Genomic DNA, 12,184 nt, shown 5'->3' with positions numbered 1-12,184 from the left:
TAGGCTGAACTCTATAAACCACTGTTATAAGGAATTATTATTGTTAAAATTGTTATTAAAAAAATAAAAATAAAAATTGTTATTTAATAAATAAAATATCTGTGTTAGGTGAGACTATATACAAAGATGCCAAAATATGTAATATAATAATATATGTATTAATATTTTATAATTAATAAGTAGTAGGCCTAGATAATTTTTTCAATTATTTCAAACAAAAACATCTAACTCAAAAAACTAATTGGTGTCAAACAGGTAAAAATAAACATAACAATAAAGTAAAAATCAAAAAAGTAAGTGTTAGGTAAGAATAAACAGGTAAGAACAAACAATAATCATAGCTATAATGTTTACATGCACTTGTGTGTGCATGTGTGTGTGCACGTGCACAGGTGGTTGATTGGAACCTTAAAAAAAAAGATCAGACATTAGTTCATTCAATTCTTTGTTTTTGTATGTGTGAGTGACTTTTTATTTAAAAAAAAAGAAAAAAAAAGAAGCTGTTATAGGCTCATTGAATGCTGTGTGTGTGTGTGTGTGTGTGTGTGTGTGTGTGTGTGTGTGTGTGTTTGTATTTGTGACATATCAGGACAAATTTATGAATACACACCAACAAAGTCAGGACATGTGTAGAAGTCAGGACGAAAATCGATGTCCTCATTTTTCAGAGCATACCACAATGTTATACAGCCTCAAATATATACCTGGTGCAAAAATCTCCTTAGGGCAGAATTTTCACAATTTTTGGAAATCATCTGTGTAAGTGTGTATCACATTTTTGCTCACTCACTGATACGCCAACTATGGGAAGTGTGAGGTACTGCGCTAAATGTTTACACACACCGGAAGTGACATCGGAGATGTTCTAACATTTCACTTAAGAAAAATTCACAGTTAGGAAATCGTAATGGCTAGCTACCTAGTCATTGGTTGACTATAATTAAGTGTGTTAGCCAGCAGTAACACCGTAAACAGTTCTAAAGATTGGACTTCAAACAGAATAATTTACAATTGAATGCTGACAAGCTAGCTCACGTTAGCAGACTCTTGCTGGCTCTTGTTAAATAAGTTACAAGCTGGCTAACATGCTAAATACGTAGCTAACCACATCTACTGAAAAAGTTATGTAGTCATGGGGAGATCGATCTTGAAGACGCCCACGACCTACTTTTCAAGCGAATCTTAGAGATCGCGATCTTTTATGTCCTCTTAATAGCGGGACTTTTATTTTGATGGCGCTGAGAACGCCTGAGCATAACGCCTGAGTGCTCATTCTCCGTGTTTATAGTTTACACGGTCACTGTTTAACAGTCAAATCATATTTAATACTTTATTAGATATAACTGTTAGACAAAGAAAGTAAACGGTATGGGGAAAAGTATTATTTCGTATGCTTTTATATTATTAGTAGCAGCTAACAGAAAGGCAAACACTAATAGGCTACTTTCTCATTTAACGAAACCGTCAACATTCAGCAAATGCGCATATCATTTAAACAAATATTTGATAAACATGTAATTTCACAAACCTTGGAGATTTAATCAAATCCAGCTGTCAGGTATTCTGAAGTGTGCATTTAGCCTCCATGAGCATGTTAGTGTGCATAGTCCGTGTGGATTAGTTCTGCTTCACTGGAGAGCCACGATCGACATGACAAACTTTAAACCCTTGGTTTTAAACTATGTTGCGCTATATGTCATATTCATAATATTCACTGTGTGCTGAATGTAAATTTAGTGTTGCCTTGTCTTTATTCGAAAAATGTTTCCCAGTGTGCACAAACATACTGTTTAGTTCCCTTTCGAGGGAACTCGAACTGCGTCGGTTACGACACTAGGGGAACGCCCTTCAGCGTAGCGCGTCTGAATTTATGAATGAAACCGAATCCAATCCTATTGGCGTTGCGTGATGACGTAGAGTGTGACGGCATAAGCGGATGTACACAAAAGCACGCCGGCACACAGGAATGTCAGCTTTTTACTATTCAGCAAGCGCTCTGTGTGTGTGTTGAACTAGCGAATCATTTGAAAAGAAAGTATATATCCTATATTTCGTCTCATCATGGCAAGTGAACAGTTTTCTAAATGTGTGTTCCCATGCCCACGCTTTCTCACGGCTGGGGATACACACGAATTGTGTGTGTCTTGTCTGGGAAGGCAGCACGCTCAAGCAGCTCTCGAGGGGGCTGCTTGCGCTCACTGTGAGTTGATGTCAGTGAGAGTGCTGCGTTCTCGGTTGGCTTTGTTTTCCGAGGATGGCCAAATGCGTTCTCCCCGCGGTACGGGTCCCGCATCTGCCGAGGCAATGTGGCGCCTCGCATCGTGGGGATCGCAGAGAGATCTTTTAGACGACAGTGGGACTGCCGAGGCACTTTCCCACTCTTCGTCTGAGAGTTCAGGTTCCCCTATTCCCCGCTCGGGAGCCCGCCTCGCGGCTTCTCCCGCTCGGGATGATGCAGTTTTACACCTCTCTGATTCCGAGGAATTAGATGTGATTAATGTTGAGGAGGGGGATCTAAGTGAAAGACACAGTACTGTTCAGCCTGCACCCAGCTATGGTGAGTTAGTGGAGGTTTTAACACGGGCTGTGGCCAAGCTTGATATTTCTTGGCCACAGGAAAGGCAGGAAGCGCGTCCTAAAAGCAAGCTCGATGAGCGCTTCCTGCAGCCCCGCACGCAACCTTCACGCCGGTCTCTCCCTTTCTTCCCGGATTTACACAATGAGTTGTGTAAATCTTGGAACAGGCCATTTTCTGCGCGCCTGTCTAACCCCCCGATTTTAAACTACAGTAATGTCGTGGGGGCTAGGGATAAGGGATACGGGATGATGCCTCGGGTTGAGGAAGCACTAGCTAGCTACCTTTCACCCGACCTTGCGTCATCCCTGAAGACACCGGCGCTGCCTTCTAAGCCTTGCCGCACCACATCAGCTTTGGTGGGCAGAGCGTATATGGCGGCAGGTCGGGCTGGTGCGAGCCTGCACACGATGGCTATTTTGCAGGCGTACCAAGCCGACCTGTTGAGGGACATGGACCAAGGCGAAGGTCCCTCGGTTGAGGATATTGCGGAGCTTCGCAGGGCCACAGATTTGTCCCTCCGGGTTACCAAGGAGACGGCCCGTGCCATCGGTCGCTCCATGTCAGCTCTGGTAACCACGGAGAGACATCTGTGGCTCAACCTGTCTGGCATTAAGGAGAAGGACAGGACCTTCCTCCTTGATGCGCCTGTTTCAACCTCGGGTCTGTTTGGAGAAGCCGTTAACGCCGTGGTTGACAGGTTTCAGGATGTTAAAAAGCAGGGCGAAGCTTTTAAACAATATCTCCCTCGCCGTTCAAGGTCCAGGAGGGCGGCTGCTAGAGAACAGCCACAGCCGTCTACCAGTTCCTCTCATCGCCAGGCACAGAAAGCGAGTGTCGCCTCTAGAGCTCCCCCTAAAAAAGCTTGGGACTCTAGACGTCGCTCGTACCCGCAGCCACCTGAGAGGGCGGATCTGAGGACCGTCCTTCAGTCCAGGAAGGCTAAGGGAAAGAGGTCCTAGCTCTTACGAGACCTCAAAGGGCCGCCCCCCCCGAGAGAGAGCGATTGTGGTCCCCTCTCTCGCTGGGCCCTCGGGAAGCTGGCGTCAGTATCCCGCCGTCTCTGACGCTTCGGGACACGCTAGCTCCCAGCGAGCACACACTGGTCTGTCTGCCCCGAGGGCTTGCAGTCAGTCAGTGTTCAGGTTCGCACACTGTGGGTCATTGTCGGTTCTCCCCTGCCGGTTCTCCGCTTCAGGGGGCCGTCAAAGACCTGCACAAAACACTGGACACCAGCCCCGAGGGGCTGGTTCCCTTGGTGAATTTTGCAGAGGCATGGCAAAACCTCGCGAACATTTCTCCTTGGGTCCTGCGCACTGTAAGAACTGGGTACAGACTGCAGTTCCGGGTCCGCCCACCAAAATTCAACGGGGTGGTCTGGACTTCAGTGCACCCAGAGCAGGGTCTAGTGTTGGAACAGGAAGTTCACTCGCTGCTGGAAAAAGGGGCCATAGAGTGTGTTCCCCCACCAGACAGGGAGTCCGGGTTCTACAGCCGGTACTTCATAGTTCCAAAGAAGGATGGAGGGTTGCGTCCAATTTTAGATCTGAGGCATCTGAATCGGTCTCTGAGGAGATTCAGGTTCAAGATGCTCACTATTCCCATCATCGTGAGTCAAATTCAATCCGAGGATTGGTTTGTCACGATAGATCTAAAGGACGCCTACTTCCACATCTCCATCCTTCCATCTCACAGGAAGTTCCTGAGGTTTGCTTTCGGGGGCGAAGCTTACCAATATCGGGTTCTTCCGTTCGGCCTAGCACTCTCCCCTCGCACTTTTACCAAGTGTATGGATGCAGCTCTAGCACCCCTGAGGCTCGAGGGCATCAGGGTGCTAAATTACATCGACGACTGGTTGATATTGGCCCAGTCGCGAGAGCTGGCGATTCGGCATCGAGATGTCGTCCTCGCCCGCATCCAGAGCCTGGGGTTAAGACTCAACACGAAAAAGAGCGTGTTGACACCAGCCCAGAGAACAACGTTCCTGGGAGTGGTGTGGGACTCGGTCACGATGCAGGCTCAGTTGTCTCCTGCTCGGATCGAGTCCATCCTGACCACAGTGTCCAGGATAAAGCTAGGCCAGGCCGTCACTGTCAAACACTTTCAGAGAGTGTTGGGTCTCATGGCAGCAGCGTCCAGCGTGATACCTTCTGGCCTGCTACACATGAGAGCCTTACAGTGGTGGTTGAGAACCAAGGGGTTTTCCCCGAGGGGAAACCCATTCCGCTTGATAAGGGTTACGCACAGATGCCTTCGTTCCCTGTCAATTTGGAAGAAGCCTTGGTTCCTGTCCCAGGGTCCCAAATTGGGAGCGTTATGTCGCCGAGTATCTATTTCGACAGACGCCTCCCTCACGGGCTGGGGCGCGGTCATGGACGGCCGTTTTACGAGAGGCCTCTGGCAGGACCATCATTCCTCTTGGCACATAAATTGCCTAGAAATGTTGGCGGTGTTCCGGGCTCTGAGGAGCTTCCTGCCAGACCTCCATGGTCGCCATGTCCTTGTGAGAACCGACAACACGTCGGTTGTGTCTTATTTGAACCACCAGGGGGGTCTGAGGTCGCGCCCTCTGTGCAGACTGGCGCATCAGATCCTCCTGTGGTCCCAGCGGAGACTATCGTCTCTCAGGGCGATGTATGTCCCGGGGGACCAGAATCAGGGAGCAGACGTACTGTCGAGGCAGGGGCTGAGGCCCGGGGAATGGAGACTCCACCCCGAGACGGTGGAGTTGATATGCGAGAGGTTCGGCCCGGTGGAAGTGGACTTGTTTGCGTCTCGAGAGACGACACACTGTCCACTGTGGTTCTCCCTCACGCACCCAGCCCCACTGGGGTTGGATGCCATAGTACAGACGTGGCCGAGGCTACGTCTGTATGCTTTTCCCCCGATCGCTCTGCTCCCAGCAGTTCTGGAAAGGGTCCGTCGAGACGGAGTCAGTCTACTCTTAGTAGCCCCGTTTTGGCCGGCCCGAGTATGGTTCTCGGACATCATTTCACTCCTGGCAGGCCCGCCATGGCAGATCCCTCTGAGGAGGGACTTGCTGTCCCAGGCAGAGGGCTTAGTTCTCCACCCTCGACCCGAGCTGTGGAAACTGTGGGTCTGGCCCCTGAGGGGGCACAGTACCTAGAAGCCGGCCTGTCAGCTGGAGTGGTCGAAACCATATTAACTTCCAGAGCTCCCTCCACGAGGAAGTTATACGGCCTTAAGTGGAATGTATTTTCCATTTGGTGCAGAGAGCGTGATTTGGACCCAGTTAACTGCCCAGTGGCTTCAGTACTGGAGTTTCTCCAAGACCGCTTTTCTGCCGGGCTTACCCCGTCCACACTCAAGGTTTATGTGGCTGCCATTGCGGCTTTCCACGCTCCTCTGAGTGATGGTCCTCTGGGGAGGCATCACCTGGTCGTACGCTTCCTCCGTGGAGCCTGGAGGATGAGACCTGCGACTCGCACCAGGGTTCCCTCTTGGGACCTGGCAGTGGTTCTCGAAGGGCTGGCCGAGGCCCCCTTCGAACCACTGGAGTCGGCTGAGGCCAAGAACCTTTCATTTAAGGTGGTCTTTTTGTTGGCCATTACTTCTCTGAGGAGGGTAGGAGATCTCCAGGCGCTCTCTATTTCCTATGGGTGCTTGGAGTTTGCTCCAGGCAACGTTAAGGCCATCTTACATCCCAGGCCCGGCTATTTGCCCAAAGTGCCATCTAATGTGGCACGGCCTATGGTTCTGCAGGCATTTCATCCACCACCTCACGTGACGGCGGATGAGGAGAGACTTCATCTGCTCTGCCCTGTCAGAGCACTGCAGTGTTATATCCGGAGGTCCTCCTCATGGCGGAAGTCAGACCAGTTGCTGGTGTGTTTTGGGTCGCCCAAGAAGGGGCTTCCCGCCTCTAAACAGACCATCAGCAACTGGATCGTTCAGACTATTTCCCTGGCCTATCAGGTGCGCAATTTGCCTTCACCTATGGCCGTGAGGGCTCACTCCACCAGAGGCATGGCGTCCTCTAGAGCCCTCCTTTCAGGGGTTTCTATCCATGACATATGTGAGGCGGCTGGCTGGGCCACTCCGCACACATTCATGAGGTTTTACAGTCTGGACCTTCCCTCTACACCCGGTGCACGAGTGCTTTCGTCCTAAGTTGTGCCTGAAGACAGCTTCACACTAGAATGAGCGGGGTTCGTTGTGGTATAGTGGGTATCTCGTTCCCCTAGTGTCGTAACCGACGCAGTTCGAGTTCCCTCGAAAGGGAACGTCTCGGGTTACGTATGTAACCCTTGTTCCCTGAGAAAGGGAACGAGACACTGCGTCGGTTCGCCACACCTCACCCCGCCTGGAGCACTTGCTTCATAGCAAAAGCTGACATTCCTGTGTGCCGGCGTGCTTTTGTGTACATCCGCTTATGCCGTCACACTCTACGTCATCACGCAACGCCAATAGGATTGGATTCGGTTTCATTCATAAATTCAGACGCGCTACGCTGAAGGGCGTTCCCCTAGTGTCGTAACCGACGCAGTGTCTCGTTCCCTTTCTCAGGGAACAAGGGTTACATACGTAACCCGAGACGTTTTTCTTTATTTGTGAAAAATATTAATATTATGATTACAGAATAAAAAAGTTAGTTAGAAAGTTTATTTGAGATTTAGAAAGTTTATTTGAGATTTATGCAATTCATTTTCAGATTATTTATCTAATATTTAGCGTGTGTCTGTGTGTGTGAGTGTGTGTATATGTATATATATATATATATATATATATATATATATAGGCCTATACATTTTTTTTATTTTTTTTTAAATTATAACTATAAATTAATTATAGCTATATCGGCCACCTTGCCTTTTTAAGATATCGGCATCAGCCATAAAAAAATAAATAAAAAAAACGCATTTTGGTTACAACTAGTTTAATGACTAATTCACCAACACCCTGATGAAGGCCAGTGGGCCGATACGCGTTGGTGTTTTAATGTTTTAGCCCAAATAATAAAGGCTTTTTAACTTTTGCATCCTATTGAGTGCCTGGACTTGGATTTTTTTTCCAATTCTTCTATAACATGTAACCCTTCCAAGAGCACCAGAGGATACAAGGGATACCAGCAGCGCTCCGGTTCCCCTTTGTCTAGTTTAATGACTATTTTGACAACTGGTCTGAATATTCTCCATAGGCTACATTTGAAAACTTGGGAAGATCGCGATTCAGATTGTGGATCGTACTTTTTTGTTATAAGATTGTGATATGATATTTTGTGAAGATTGCCCAATTTTTATCTATACTATGTATTTGTATTAAATGCTTGTCTATGTATTATATATATTATAACTTTGTATCTAAAATGGTAGACTACCTTAAAATAGAATTATTATGTAGCTAGTTAATAGCTGCGCTAGTTAGTTAGCTCACCAGCCTATACAGGTAATATTATTAATCAAGCCAGCTACAACTAATTAAATTATCTAAATGATGCATGTCCATTGGTTTGCTATCTATCCTATGCTATAAGTTTAGTTTATGATCAATGCTGAACTTTTTTCATCCATCACACATTTAGGGATGTGATAAAAAACGGAATCCAAATATAATATGAAGACATCCACAAGCATTCCACTGAATGTTAAAACACTTTCAAAGCTTGTATGGCCTCATTCACATCCTCATTCAATAAATCCTTAATTAAAGGGCTGGGACCATTTTTGTTTTAGGTCTCCATCTACCCTACCTACCACTAAGGCTATAGCAAGCCTCAGCTGGGCTTACTTATATGTGGATGCCTACTAAATGATATGCATCATGTGTCATTTGGTTGAGTTTATTTGGGTCCTTCCAGAATGGAGTCAGATATGCTTCAGGGTTTATTGACGAGCCAGTCTAGTCAAAATACAGGGACCCTTAGGTAGAATACTGACAAACTGTGAAAGCAGATAGTGATCTCCTACCCCAGTCTTATCTTCTCAACCTATACTTTTGCCCACACAAGCAGTCTATACAGTACCACTAGCCAAATGTAACACAAACTTGAAGCGTGACCTCCAGGACTGAGAGCAAAAACAATTAATCGAGGTGGAACCACAAGTGGCCGGCACTTCTATTGACTTACATACATGGAGGGCAATAGTCTTGTTCCCCAGGTCATAGCACATCTTTCTTTCTGATCGGTTGGCTTCAGCTCATTACATGCTGCTGACTGAGCACACAACTGCACAGCTCATAACAGTCTCCTGCAGAACATACTCAGCAGCATATACACTCAGAGGATCCAAGCTTCTTCTGGAGGCCTGCTGTTCTTCTTTAAGAGGGCTATGTGGAGTTTTCAGCGGCATAGCGGTGATGTTTCAGATTGCAACCAATACAATACAAGCGAATGCTCATGCGCATGCATTTTTTTTATTTTTTATTATTATGTGGAGTTTGTGTTGGAGTCTGTGTTGTGCTGGGAGCAGGTCGTATCTTAGTATTAGCAGACTCCATGTCATAAAGTTGCTGTGCCGTCGCTGTTGAGTGCACAGTCAGTATGAGGCCAGAGGCTCGGGAGCGCATGCAGGTCTCACGTCACTGGATTTCGCGGCAAATCCGGCCAAGTGGATCATTTTATTGTGAGATTACAACCCCTTCACACACAGGCAATAAAAAATGGCTTCATTTTAGTAGAAACACTCCACATAGCACCTTTAAGGCCTTTGTGTTTCCTATCCATCCAACGTGTTGTCCAGGTGCAATTTATGTGCATGTTTGATTGGAGAACTTCAACATCAGCCCCATGAAAATAAGCTGAGTCAGCAGGGTGTTCTTCCTTCTCAAACATACCACTATCTCCCTGGTCATCACTAAGCAAGTTTGAACCTGCCTATTGATCTGAAATATAATAATCATACAGTGAGTTATACCCTATCCATTAGCCAGACATGTTTAGACATGTCTGGCAATGTTTAGACTGCAGCTGAAATATTAACTGCAGATGATGTCCACACACTGTCAAATACATTAATTGGTTTTATTTGTAAAACCATTTGCCCATTTATTAATCCATTCACTTTTTACACCAGCAATATGCTTACATGTTATGCATGCTTACTTAACAATATGCCTCCACACCATACCGGTAGGCTACTTGCCCCACAAACGGGTCTCAAAGGAGTAGTTCACTTTAAAAGGACATTTACCCAATAATTTACTCACCCTCAAGCCATCCTAGGTGCATGTGACTTTCTTTTATAAGAAAGTTGTAATATTAATTAAACACCCTGTCGCTTCTGAGGTTTATAATGGCAGTGGATTGCAACCAACAGATTGAAGCTCATAAAAGTGCATCTATCCATGATTAAAGCACTCCACAGGCTCCAGGGGGTTAATAAAGGCCTTCTGAAGCAAAGCGATGAGTTTGTGTAAGAAAAATATTAATATTTAAAACTTTATAAAGTAAAATAACTAGCTTCCGGCTAAACGAGCACAGATTCCACTTAAGTCTAAAGCGCAACTTATGTGAGTAATGTGACGTACTGCTGATATTTACGCTACGCTACTTCTGACGTCACAAGTTGCACTTTAGGGTTAAGTAGACTGAGTTTGGCCGGAAGCTATTTGTTTTACTTTATAAAGTTTTAAATATGAATATGAATATTTTTCTTACACAAACGCATTGCCTTCCTTCAGAAGGCCTTAATTAGCCCCTTGGAGCCGTGTGGAGCACTATTATGATGGATGGATGCACTTTTATGAGCATATAGCTGTTGTTTGCAATTCACTGCCATTATAAAGCTCGGAAGCGTCAGGGTGTTTATTAATATAACTTTGATTGTATTCGTCTGAAATAAAACTGCATGGCTTGAGGCTGAATAAATCATGGGCTAATTTTCATTTTAAAGTGAACTAATACTTTAATAGGCCTTTCAGCCACTTGCAGATTAAACCACATTAAGTATAAAGGGATAGTAGTAACTACTCAGTAACGTATATACCCATCCCTCTTAATAAACTAAATTATAGCTACTAGCCTGCACACTTGTAGAATTAATATATTTGATCAACAGTCATGCATTAATTAAATGTAGTAATATTATTATAAGGTATTTATTATTATAAGGTATTTCATGTTCTGATTCAGATCACGTGAGTTCATTAAAAGTTCATTAGTAGGAGAAAATTGATATTAAAGCACATGGTAGCCTACACAGTTTTGAGTCAATATCACTATAAAGTGCCTTTGGTGTCCTCATCAGAATCATTCAGTCATCATGAACATAATGCAAAATAATGAAATTCTGAGGTTTTATTATAAGTGGCCAAACATTTACACACATACAAGTACAATGATAAGTCTCTTGAAATTTGTTTTTCTGATTTTATACCATTTTCTTTGATTGGATATATGTGATTTTGTAATGTCCCACATGCTGCTCAGCTAACTTCAGTGAGTGTAAAAAGTGGTTAAATAACATAAAATTAAAACACTTTTTGAATGTACTTATTGTCCTCAACAAGTTATTTAATAAAACAAGTAATTTTGATTATTTCTATTTTATTTTCATAATAATATTAAGCCTTTTGCATGTGTCCCTGAAATTGCCGTCCACCCTGTCATTATGGGGTTAACGCCCCTTTAAGAAACCAACTGATGTTCTCAGTGACATCCCCTCCCCCATTTGGTCTTTCTTCAGTGGAGGTTAAAACATCTGCTGCACACACAGTACGTATCTACACTTATATTTCCAAATTTTCATCATATTGTGTTTGTAGTTGCGTGTTGTCAAGCTTAACATGTCCACCCTGTCATTGTGAAATATTAATTAATATAAAAACTTTTCAGAAATTCAAAATATATATTTTAAGCAGTGCACAGTCAGCTTCAACAGTGAATGCCTTTGCTAACTGCATGTACACCATGTGCTAATTAAATGCTAACTTTAGCCAAAAATGTCCACCCTGTCATTGTCCACCCTGTCACCAAGCCTGTGTCCACCCTGTCACCAATACATATTTAGGCAGTAATTTCATTATTATCAAAAAACTTTTACCATTAACTAAAATGTTTTGCTGGGAAAGGGACACATTATCTTTCTGTAGATCTACATTTTATAATCCCTAAGCAATGAAAATGTATTTATTCTACTTTGAATTTGTCCATGACAGGGTGGACATATGTTATGGTTTGCCCGTATATTGTCAGCTTGCAGTTAATTTATAAAAAAGTGATGGAGCTTGACCAATATGCATTTCTAACAGCCTAAGGTCTCCTTAATACAACACATATTAAGTTAAATGGAAAATCTCAGATTTTTATTTAGGAAATTGTGAGGTCTCAAAGGCACTTTATGGTGATTTTGACCCTTTTAGAGTTTGTTTTTATTTTGTAATGCTTCTATTCTCACATGGAGCATGGATTGAAAAAACCTGATACTAACGTTTTTAATATTTTTTTAAAAAAAGTAATTTTACTTGTGAAAAGGTTTAGTGACGTAATTTACCCGGGCAAATATTTTTGCGCGCCCGCGACGAGGGGGTGTGTTCGTCATTCGCACGAGGAGACAGATCGTCAGAGAGAGGTAAGTTAACTAGCTTGTTTTATAATCTGTTATCTTTTCAAATATTTCAAACGTTGACAAATTAAAATTACAGACCAGC

At 44.2% G+C, this 12,184-nt stretch overlaps 1 protein-coding gene across 3 annotated transcripts in view; it reads left to right on the top strand.

Annotated features, from left to right (window-relative positions):
- Positions 1–12,184, top strand: part of LOC306987861 (uncharacterized protein) — a 434,965-nt gene that overhangs the window by 395,039 nt on the left and 27,742 nt on the right. For all 3 annotated transcript variants that reach the window (XM_079592458.1, XM_079592459.1, XM_079592457.1), the window contains exon 2: positions 12,009–12,105. The gene's annotated coding sequence lies outside the window, so the exon portion shown is untranslated. The remainder of the gene's footprint in view (positions 1–12,008; positions 12,106–12,184) is intronic.

Source organism: Phoxinus phoxinus, assembly GCF_949152265.1.
Source record: "Phoxinus phoxinus genome assembly, chromosome: 20".
NCBI lineage: Eukaryota > Metazoa > Chordata > Actinopteri > Cypriniformes > Leuciscidae > Phoxinus > Phoxinus phoxinus.
The sequence above is the reverse complement of the archived record's forward strand: the minus strand, read 5'-3'. Positions and strand labels throughout refer to the sequence as shown.